Genomic DNA, 9,417 nt, shown 5'->3' with positions numbered 1-9,417 from the left:
CTCCTCGCGGCTCACCCCGCACGGGTCCCCGCCGCCGCTGCCGCCACTCCTCTTCCTCAGCCACCGCCGCCGCCTCCTTCGCCGAAGCGGCCGCGTCCGCCGCCACCGAGGCTCACACTCAGCGCCGTCGCCGTAAAGCGCCTCGGCTGTTACCCCGGGTAAAGTTTCCTGGGCCTAGTTTACGACACTTCCCTGCCTGCCGGCTGCCGGGGCCAAGGCAAAGGGGCGTGGAGAGAGGTGACCTGTTGAGGGGCGGGGACCAAGGTGTCTCTCTCCAGCTTCAGGGGAGGCCGTGTGCTACGGGGTGGGGTTACAAGGCCGGGAAGTTACCGAGGGCTTTGGAGTCGCCGGCTCCCAACCCCAGCTCTCGGCTCTGGGGGTCTGCAACCCGCGGAGCGTGCCGCGCGGGCCTGGGCCGGGAGACCGGGCTGCTGGGAGGCCGCAGCCCCCCAGGGAGCTGCGACGAATCCTGCCAGCTCCGGCCTTGTGGCCCTAGCCGTTTACAAGTCACCTAAAATGCCTTTCCTCGGCTGCACTGCCCTTAACGTTTACTCTGACCCGGGCGGCGTAGGGGAGGAGCGCTTAAAAATGGAGCCAATCAGGGAAGCAGATCCCAAAGGAGAGGAAGCTTCGAGCTGTGGAAATGCGCGGATGGCTGTCGAAACCCGGTGGTTGCGACGTGAATTAAGTTTAACTGACCTCTTTCAGGCAAGAGAGCAGATAGTCGTCTTCCTCTCACTCTTTATACCCTCTCCCCTCGCCCGGGAAAAACTGAAGGTAAACGCGACTAACAGGTGCTGGGCAACTGCGAGCACTCCCGGGAGAGAGCGACCAGGACTAAAAGGCACGTTACACTCCTTGTGGCACGAACTGTGATAGTTTGAGAAGCACCGGCAAAGAGGTGTCCCGATCCTTACAGGTCGCCTGCCAAGCAGGTGCAGAGGGAAGAGAGCATGTGACTCCACTCTTCCTGCTGTAAACTACAATGGATGGCTGTCAGCAGGTCTGAACTGGAGAGGCCGGCAGGTAGTGTAGCTCACTTGCAGAATAAGCAAATTAGGTTGGTTTTGTTGTTGTTAAACTGATTCGCTTATGTGTACCGCAGAAAGACGTTTTCAGAGATATAATTCTATCACTGAATGTTTTTGCAGCTTTTTGCCAGCATCTAAACTTTGTAAAAAGTGGGAAACACTGCATGATTGTTAGGTACGATTGTTAGAAGTCCCTGTCACTAAAGATGTTAAAGGAAAACTATCGTCTTCCATGATACTATCCCTACAACTTATAGGGACAATAATAATAAAATTTATTACCATGTGCCAGGCACTGTTCTAATTGTCTTACATGTGTTTACTAACTTAAAGAAATATTGACAGAAATTTGCATGTGTGCAGAAATAGGCATGCAGAAAGTTGTTTATTTCAGCCTTGTCTATAATAGAAAAAAGTAACTCTAAACTACCTAAGTATCAATAAATACAGGAATAACTAGATAAATATGAAACATAAATACAATGAAATAGTACTGTTAATCATAGTATTGTTTAAAAGATTGAAAAAAGAAAAATACATATATATACTTTCGCAGTTACTGTGGCTGCATTGAAAATTACACCCACAACTTAGTGGTATAAAACAACCATTTATTATGCTTATGGATTCTGTGTCTCAGAAATTCAGGCAAAGCACAGCAGGGATGGCTCTTCTCTGCTCTTATGTATAGGGTCTCAATTGGAAGGCTCCAAGGCTGAGCACTGGAGTCATCTGAAAACTTTTCTCTCCATTACTGGTGCTAGAACCAGAAGCTTCAGTTCTATTTCATGTGGACTTCCCCATGTGGTCTTTTAGCGTGGATTAGTTTGGGCTTCCTCATAACCTGGTGGCTGAGTTCCAAAAGCAAATATCCCCAGAGAGAGGGAGAACCAAGCAGTACAGTTTATCTAGGCAGCTACAAAGTTGCATCTAGGTTCAAAGAATGAGAGTGGGGAAGCAGATACTACCTCTTGATGGAGAGAAGCAAGGTTCTCAAAGAGCACATGGGACCAAAAATATTGCCATGACTGTTTTTGGAAAATACAACTTGTCATAGATACTTACACTGAAAGCCCTCCTAGATACCTGAAGGTGAGGTAAGAATAAATACAGTGTCTCCTGGGCCCACGTGATCTATCTGCCCTGGCCTTCCAAGTAGCTGGGACTACAGGCATATGCTACCATGTCTGGCTAATTTTTCTATTTTTTATAATAGAGACAGGGTCTCTCTGTATTGCCCAGGTTGGTCTCAAACTCCTGGGCACAAGTGATCCTCCCACTTCAGCCTCCCAAAGTGCTGGGATGATAGGTATCTATTTATGTTCTTTAAAAAGTGCAAAACAAGGCTCGGCACCTGTGGCTCAAGTGGCTAAGGCACCAGCCACATACACCTAAGGTGGTGGGTTCGAATCCAGCCTGGGCCTGCCAAACAACAATGATGGCTGCAGCCAAAAACCAGGTGTTGTGGTGGGTGTCGTGACAGGCGCCTGTGGTCCCAGCCACTTGGGAGGCAGAGACAAGAGACTTGCTTGAGCTCAGGAGTCCAGGGGAATAGCTTGAGGCTCTGTCTCAAAAAAAAAAAAAGTGCAAAACAAAACTTCACTTCCAAATGTGCATACACTGTTTTAAGAAATATTTCTCAAAGTTCCCAAGTGTAACCTGAATGTTTGGCCAATGGAATAATGATCTGTTCAAATTGCAGCAGAAAAACTAGTCTAAATGGCTCCATGTGATCCCATAAGAAATGTTTAAGGGTAATTTTTACCTAAAAAAAGTGTCTCAGCCGGGCGTTGTGGCGGGCGCCTGTGGTCCCAGCTACTTGGGAGGCGGAGGCAGGAGACTCGCTTGAGCCCAGGAGTTGGAGGTTGCTGTGAGCTGTAATGCCACAGCACTGTACCCAGGGGGACAGCGTGAGGCTCTGTCTCAAAAAAAAAAAAAAAAAAGTGTCTCATGGGCGGCACCTGTGGCTCAAAGGAGTAGGGCACCAGCCCCATATACCAGAAGTAGTGGGTTCAAACCCAGCCCCGGCCAAAAACTGCAAAAAAAAAAAAAAAGAAAGAAAAAATAAATATGTCTCATAGTCATTTCATTTGAAATATAACCTCTCTAGAAAAAAACATAACTGCACTGTCATCATTTAGTGCTAGCAAGTCTTCATGCTTTTTTCATGTTGTACCTTGGCATTGAGCTTTCTCACAATGAGTGGCTGAGGGTTGGTTTAAAGTTATTTTCAGAAAATTAAAAGAGTTGCAAAGACCTCCTTGAGGTCAGGTCTGAGTACTATTCACTTTGTACTACCATATCTAACACATAAAAGAGAATTTCCCAAGCTTTTTGACTGAATTCTGCCCTTCTCTCCTTCAGCAGTCTAGATTGCTTATAATGACAAAATAAATTCTGACACTCTGGGTAGTTAATAAGCTAATAAAATTTCTGATGTCTAACCTCCAGTGACTTCTCTTTATATCCTAGTATTAAAATTCCAGTGTTGAGGCCGGTTGCGGTTCCTCACTCCTGTAATCCCAATACTTGGGAGGCTGAGGTGGCTGTATTGTCCTGAGCTTGGTAAGAGACCAGCCTGAGCAAGAACAAGACACCGTCTCAAAAAAATAGCCGGGCATTGTGGTGAGGGCCTATAGTCCCAGCTACTCTGGAGGCTGAGGCAAGACGATCACTTATGCCCAAGAGTTTGAGGTCGCTGTGAGCTATGACGCCATTGCACTCTATCAAGGACAACAAAGTGAGACTCAGTCTCTAAAAAATATACAAAATAAAATTCCAGTGTTGGCCTTCTAAATCAGGTGACTTCTGTAAGAAATCTGTCCATATACATAAGAAATCTTTTCTTTTTTGCTCATGTTTACTTGATATGATAGTAGCAGTATTTTAGGCATAAAAAGAGAATTAATTCACTCCAATGTTCTAGGCATATTTGCCTGTTGTGAGACTCAGAGAGAGCAATAACTACATAGGAAAGAAAGGTCTCAGACAGCTGGGTATTAGTGGCTCACACCTGTAATCCCAGCACTCTGGGAGGCTGAGGCAGGAGGATCTCTTGAGCTCAGGAGTTCAAAACCAGCCTGAGCAAGAGTGAAACCCCATCTGTGGTAAAAATAGAAAAATTAACCAGTAGTAGCAGTTAACTGTAGCCCCAGCTACTTGGGAGCTGAGGCAGGAGGGTTGCTTAAGCCCAGGAGTTTAACATTACCACGAGCTAGATGAGGCCATGGCATACTAACCTAGACCCCAGAGTGAGACTGTGTCAAAAAGGAAGGAAGGAGGGAGGGAGGGAAGAAAGGAAGAAGAAAGGAAGGAAGGTAGTTCTCAGAGTAAGGGAAGTGTAGCCAGTAACCCTCTTCCATCTGGGTAACTGCTATTTTCATTGCTTTGTAATATCCTATGATGGATGCAATAGTCTTTTTTTTTTTTTTTTTTTTTTTTACTATTGTCATTGTTCTCTTTTGAGCAAAAAAAGACATACCTTAACTTTTTTAGGAGGAAAAAGCTTCTCATTAAATCAACTAAAATAACCAACAGCAATTTCAAAACAATATCCTAAAACAATTTTCTGAAATTAGCTTGGAAGGAGAAAAATTCCTTTCTAATGCCTTCTAATAGTAAGATAATTTTCTCTTAGGCAAATGTAAGGGAGAAAACCTAGCTGTAGATCTACCTGAAAGGTAATTGTGGGAATGAAGACGTTAATAATGGAAAGATGCTTTAAGTTCCCTGGACTCACAGGACGACATTATTATGTGCCACAGCACACATACTGAACAATTATTTGTATAGTTTTACTTACATGTCATATGGGTATTCACCCCACCAATCCTATCTGTTATACAAAAGCCCTGAAAATGAGTGCCCTTAAATTTGTTTCATCTAGAATGAAAGAGAGAGAGGGAAAGGAAGGAAGGGTAGAAGGCGGGAGGGAAGGAGGAATTGGAGGGCTATAGAATTTAACCAAGGGATGAACGTTAGTGTGTTGTTTCATCATCTATAATTTTGGAACGCTATGATGTCCAAGTGAAGTGCTTCAATTAGTGATTTGTTTCTTCCCTTTGAATTTAGGGGATGGCAGTCTGTTATTTAACCTTCTTTCCCCTTGAAAATAGTGCTTGACACTTCAAATTATAGGGACAGATTTTGTTAGTACAACCGTCTAAGACCTTGTATGTTAGACCAGAGTATGCGGGAGCAGAGAGGGCTGTGGTCAAATGGTCCTCACTTCTGTTACTTCCAGCTTTAGACTAGCTTTTCACAATCTGCCTAAAGACATGGATGATTGATTTTCATAGATACACCTGGGCTGGTGAGAGGTGTTAGAGAGAATTGTATGTTCCTATATATTAAAGCCATTGAAAATTCTTGGTCTCCAATTTAGCTATGCCCTCAGCCATCAGTACTCTAGAATTGTTTTACGTGTCTCTGAGGCAAGCTTTATCCAATAGCAACTGTCCTCAACCATTAAATGGCTTCACGCTCTCCTGGGCAGATGACCTTACCTCCATTTCACTAAGAAAAGCAAACTATTCCACAAATGCACTTCCCTATCTTCCACCCCCAGGCCTATAGATCTATCTATATCTGAACTCACCCTTACTTCCTTTCTCTGAGCCTCAGAGAAGGTGGCTCACTTCTTCGGGACTAATGCCTCTTCCTGCTTGTGAGCTCGATGCTGTCTCTTTCCTTCTCCTTTGGGACCACCCCAATCATCTCTCCTGAATTTTCCATGTTACCTTTGCTAGCTACTATCTAGAAGTTTATAGCCATGTTCCATTTGGAGACTTTTCCCACTACCATCCCCCCTATAGCCCCCTTTCCATGACAAACAGCTGATCAGCAGTGGGCAGCCCCTGCCTCCCCTCAGGTTCAGGTTTACTCTTCAACTATTGCGGTGGCTTCTGCCCTTTGGCCCTTCCTCAAATGCTGCTCTGGCAAAAGGCTCCTGTTATGTCCCAAATAGACTCTTCATTTCTTATATCACTTTATTCCTCTGTGACACTTATCCTAACAGGCCCTTTTGAAAACTCTTCACTAGGCTTCTGTTATATTTTTCTCCCCTGCCCTTCTCATTTAGACACTCTTTCTTGGTTCTTGATAATAGTAGCTTATTATAACAGTAGCTCCCAGCCAGGTGCAATGGCTCATGCCTGTAATTCCAGCACTCTGGGAGGCCTTTGGTTGAGGTCAGGAGTTCAAGACCAGCCTGAACAAGAGTGAGACCCCAACTCTTCTAAAAATAGAGAAACTAGCCAGGTGTTGAGGCCAGTGCCTGTAGTCCCAGCTGCTTGGAAGACTGAGGCAAGAACATCACTTGAACCCAGGAGTTTGAGGTTGCTGTGTGCTATGACTCCATGGCACTTTACTTAGGGTGACAAAGTGAGACTCTGTCTGAAAAAAACAAAACAACAAAAAAATAGACAACTCCAAGTTTTCTTTCTTTCTTTCTTTTTTTTGAGACAGAGTCTAAAGCTGTCGCCCCAAAATAGAGTGCAGTGGCGTCACAACTCACAGCAACCTCAAACTCCTGGGCCCAAGTGATTCTCTTGCCTCAGCCTCCCAAGTAGCTGGGATTACAGGCACCCACCACAATGCTCAGCTATTTTTTGGCTTGGGCTGGATTCGACCTCGCCAGCTCCAGTGTATGTGGCTGGTGCCCTGGCCACCTAAGCTTACAGGTGCCACGCCAGAACCCAAGTTTTTTTTTTTTTTTTTTTTTTTTGAGACAGAGCCTCAAGCTGTCCCCCTGGGTAGAGTGCCGTGGCATTACAGCAGAACCCAAGTTTTTGCTGTCTCTTTCTCCTTCCGTTTATAAAGTAGCTCCATCCTGGAGCTGGCTTCTTTTGCAGTTTTAACATGGCTGCCACAGTGTGTGGGGCGAGGAGCTTCTTGGTTCCTGCCCTCTGAGAGGGAGGGAGAAGCTTTCAGTAACTCTCACAGAGTTACTTTTCCAGAAGCCTCTAGCAAACCACATACCATTCCAGGAGAGTCACTGCAAAGGGACTAGTTTACCCACCTAGGGCTAAGAGTAGAGTGCTCTTCCCTGGAAGGGATGCTGCCTCCTAAACAAAACTGGGTATGGGTTAGGAAGAAGAATGCAGATTGAATGCTGGGAAGGCAACCACTTAAGTTCACTATGTAAACAAGGCTCTCGGTGAGCTTACCTTGAAGCTGCAGTTATTTCTTGCCATTCCCAACTTCAACTCAAAATAGCTAATTAATGGTTATTATCTACATAGATGAATGACCTTTGACCTGAATACTTAGAGTTCCTAAAATCTGCCTGATGATTTCTGGCCTCTGTGTCTGCGCTCATGCTGCTACTAATCCCTGCAACTCTCACCCCTACCCTTAATTCACCACCCTCTCCCCTTTCTTTCTCTCTCTGCACATGGCCTGGCCCACACCTGCCTCACCAACACCTGCCCAGTGGACTTCTCCCTGCTTTGTGAGTGTTTTGGACTTTTGCCACTGCATTTGCCCAGGACACCTCTTTGCTTGTCTGTGGCATCTTCCAGAAAGGAGACTTTCTAGGGTAGAAATTATGTTTTATTCCTCTTTTTGCTGGTATACACATAATACATTTTTTTTTAGAGATAGAGTCTCACTTTGTCACCCTCAGTAGAGTACTGTGAAGTCACAGCTCACAGCAACCTCCAGCTCTTGGGCTTAGGCGATTCTCTTGCCTCAGCCTCCCGAGTAGCTGGGACTACAGGCACCCGCCACAACACCTGGCTGTTTTTTTGTTGCACTTTGGCCAGTGCCAGGTTCGAACCTGCCATCCTCAGTATACAGAGCCGGTACCCTCCCGACTAAGCCACAGGCGCTGCCCCATAATACATTATTTTAATGCATAAATAAAAGATTGATCTTGGCTGGCTCAGCGCCTGTAACTCAAGTGGCTAAGGTGCCAGCCACATACACCAGAGTTGATGTGTTCAAATCTAGCCCAGGCCTGCCAAATAATGATGACAACTACAACCAAAAAATAGCTGGGCATTGTGGCAGGCACCTGTGGTCCCAGCTACTTGGGAGGCTGAGGCAAGAGAATCACTTGAGCCCAGGAGTTGGAGGTTGCTATGAGCTATGATGCCACAGTACTCTACCCAGGGCAACAGCTTGAGGCTCTGTCTCAAAAAAAAAAAAAAAAAAAAAAAGATGGATCTTGGTGAATAGTTACAAAGAGGCAGCAAAAAACAATGAAAAAAAGAAAGATTGCCCTTGTTCCACATCTTTTCAGACTATAAATGTCTCTCTTGCTATTAACCTCTTTAACTATGTACAGGGCTTCTCATTACATATATGATACACTTGGTGGTAAGATTATTTTGCTTAAAATAATCACAGATGCATTTTATTATTGGAATAAACATTTCAAGGCAATGTGTTCAACAACACCCCAATAGTCTACATATACATGGCTTATTGAATTATTTTGGCTTCAGCTCAACACATCCTGTATGAAATGTTTTAGTGAAGGAAGATTTTCCATGATTGTGGGGGCTGAGTCTGTGAAACTAGTTCAGGAAAGAGAAGTGATTTTGTAGACTTTGTATTGCATTGAAACACAATTACATGAAATAAAATGCTTGTTTCATTTCTTATTTGAGTGAGAAAATATAAAAACAATGAAAACAACAAAAAACTAGATTTAAAAAGGCGGAGGGGAGGGAATTCATGCTCAGAATAGTGCCACAATAGTTGCTGGGGTATACAGATCTCTATTCCCAATATATTTTGATTTTTCCTCATTTTAATACATATTCAAAACTGTCAACCCAAAAATGCAACCAAGGCCCAGTCTGGTGGGTGGCTCATGCCGTTAATCCCAGCACTCTGGGAGGCCAAGGCAGGAGGATACCCTGAGCTCAGGAGTTCAAGACCAGCCTGAACAAGAGGGAGACCTGTCTCTACTAAAAAATAGAAAAGTTAGCCAGGCTTATGGCAGGCACCTGCAGTCCCATTACTTGGGAGGCTGAGGCAGGAGAAGTTTGAGGTTGCCAGTGAGCTATGATGACACCACAGTACTCTAGCCTGGGTGACAGAGTGAGACTCTTTCAAAAAAAAAAAAAAAAAAAAGGAAACTATAGGAAGAGAATGGAAAGGATAAGGTGACTATGATATTTGTAACATTATATTGATACACAGTAATGGAAGTCTCTAAGTAATGTATAAACAAGCGGCTGCTTCTAAGAGTTCCCAGAGGAGAAACCTTTGAAGTTGGGGAGTGTCTAAAGGTTCCTTTGATCTTCCTTAGTCTTTTGGCACTTCAGGGAGGCTTGGAGGAGGGCAGTTTTGCTTATCACCGGACCTATTGTTAAGCAAAATAAAAGCCACTTCCTCGCTCTATTGAGATGGGTGCAGGTGAGGAACTTTCCCAGCC

At 44.6% G+C, this 9,417-nt stretch overlaps 1 protein-coding gene across 1 annotated transcript in view; it reads right to left on the bottom strand.

Annotated features, from left to right (window-relative positions):
• NAA30 (N(alpha)-acetyltransferase 30, NatC catalytic subunit) overlaps window positions 1–423 on the bottom strand; it is a 22,927-nt gene extending 22,504 nt beyond the window's left edge. Inside the window, exon 1 of the mRNA XM_003794408.3 lies at window positions 16–423. The gene's annotated coding sequence lies outside the window, so the exon portion shown is untranslated. The remainder of the gene's footprint in view (window positions 1–15) is intronic.
• Window positions 424–9,417: the final 8,994 nt, after the last annotated feature.

Source organism: Otolemur garnettii, unplaced genomic scaffold (assembly GCF_000181295.1).
Source record: "Otolemur garnettii isolate 467f Iridium unplaced genomic scaffold, OtoGar3 scaffold00081, whole genome shotgun sequence".
NCBI classification, from domain to species: Eukaryota; Metazoa; Chordata; class Mammalia; order Primates; family Galagidae; genus Otolemur; species Otolemur garnettii.
This window is presented reverse-complemented; position numbering and strand designations above follow the sequence as displayed.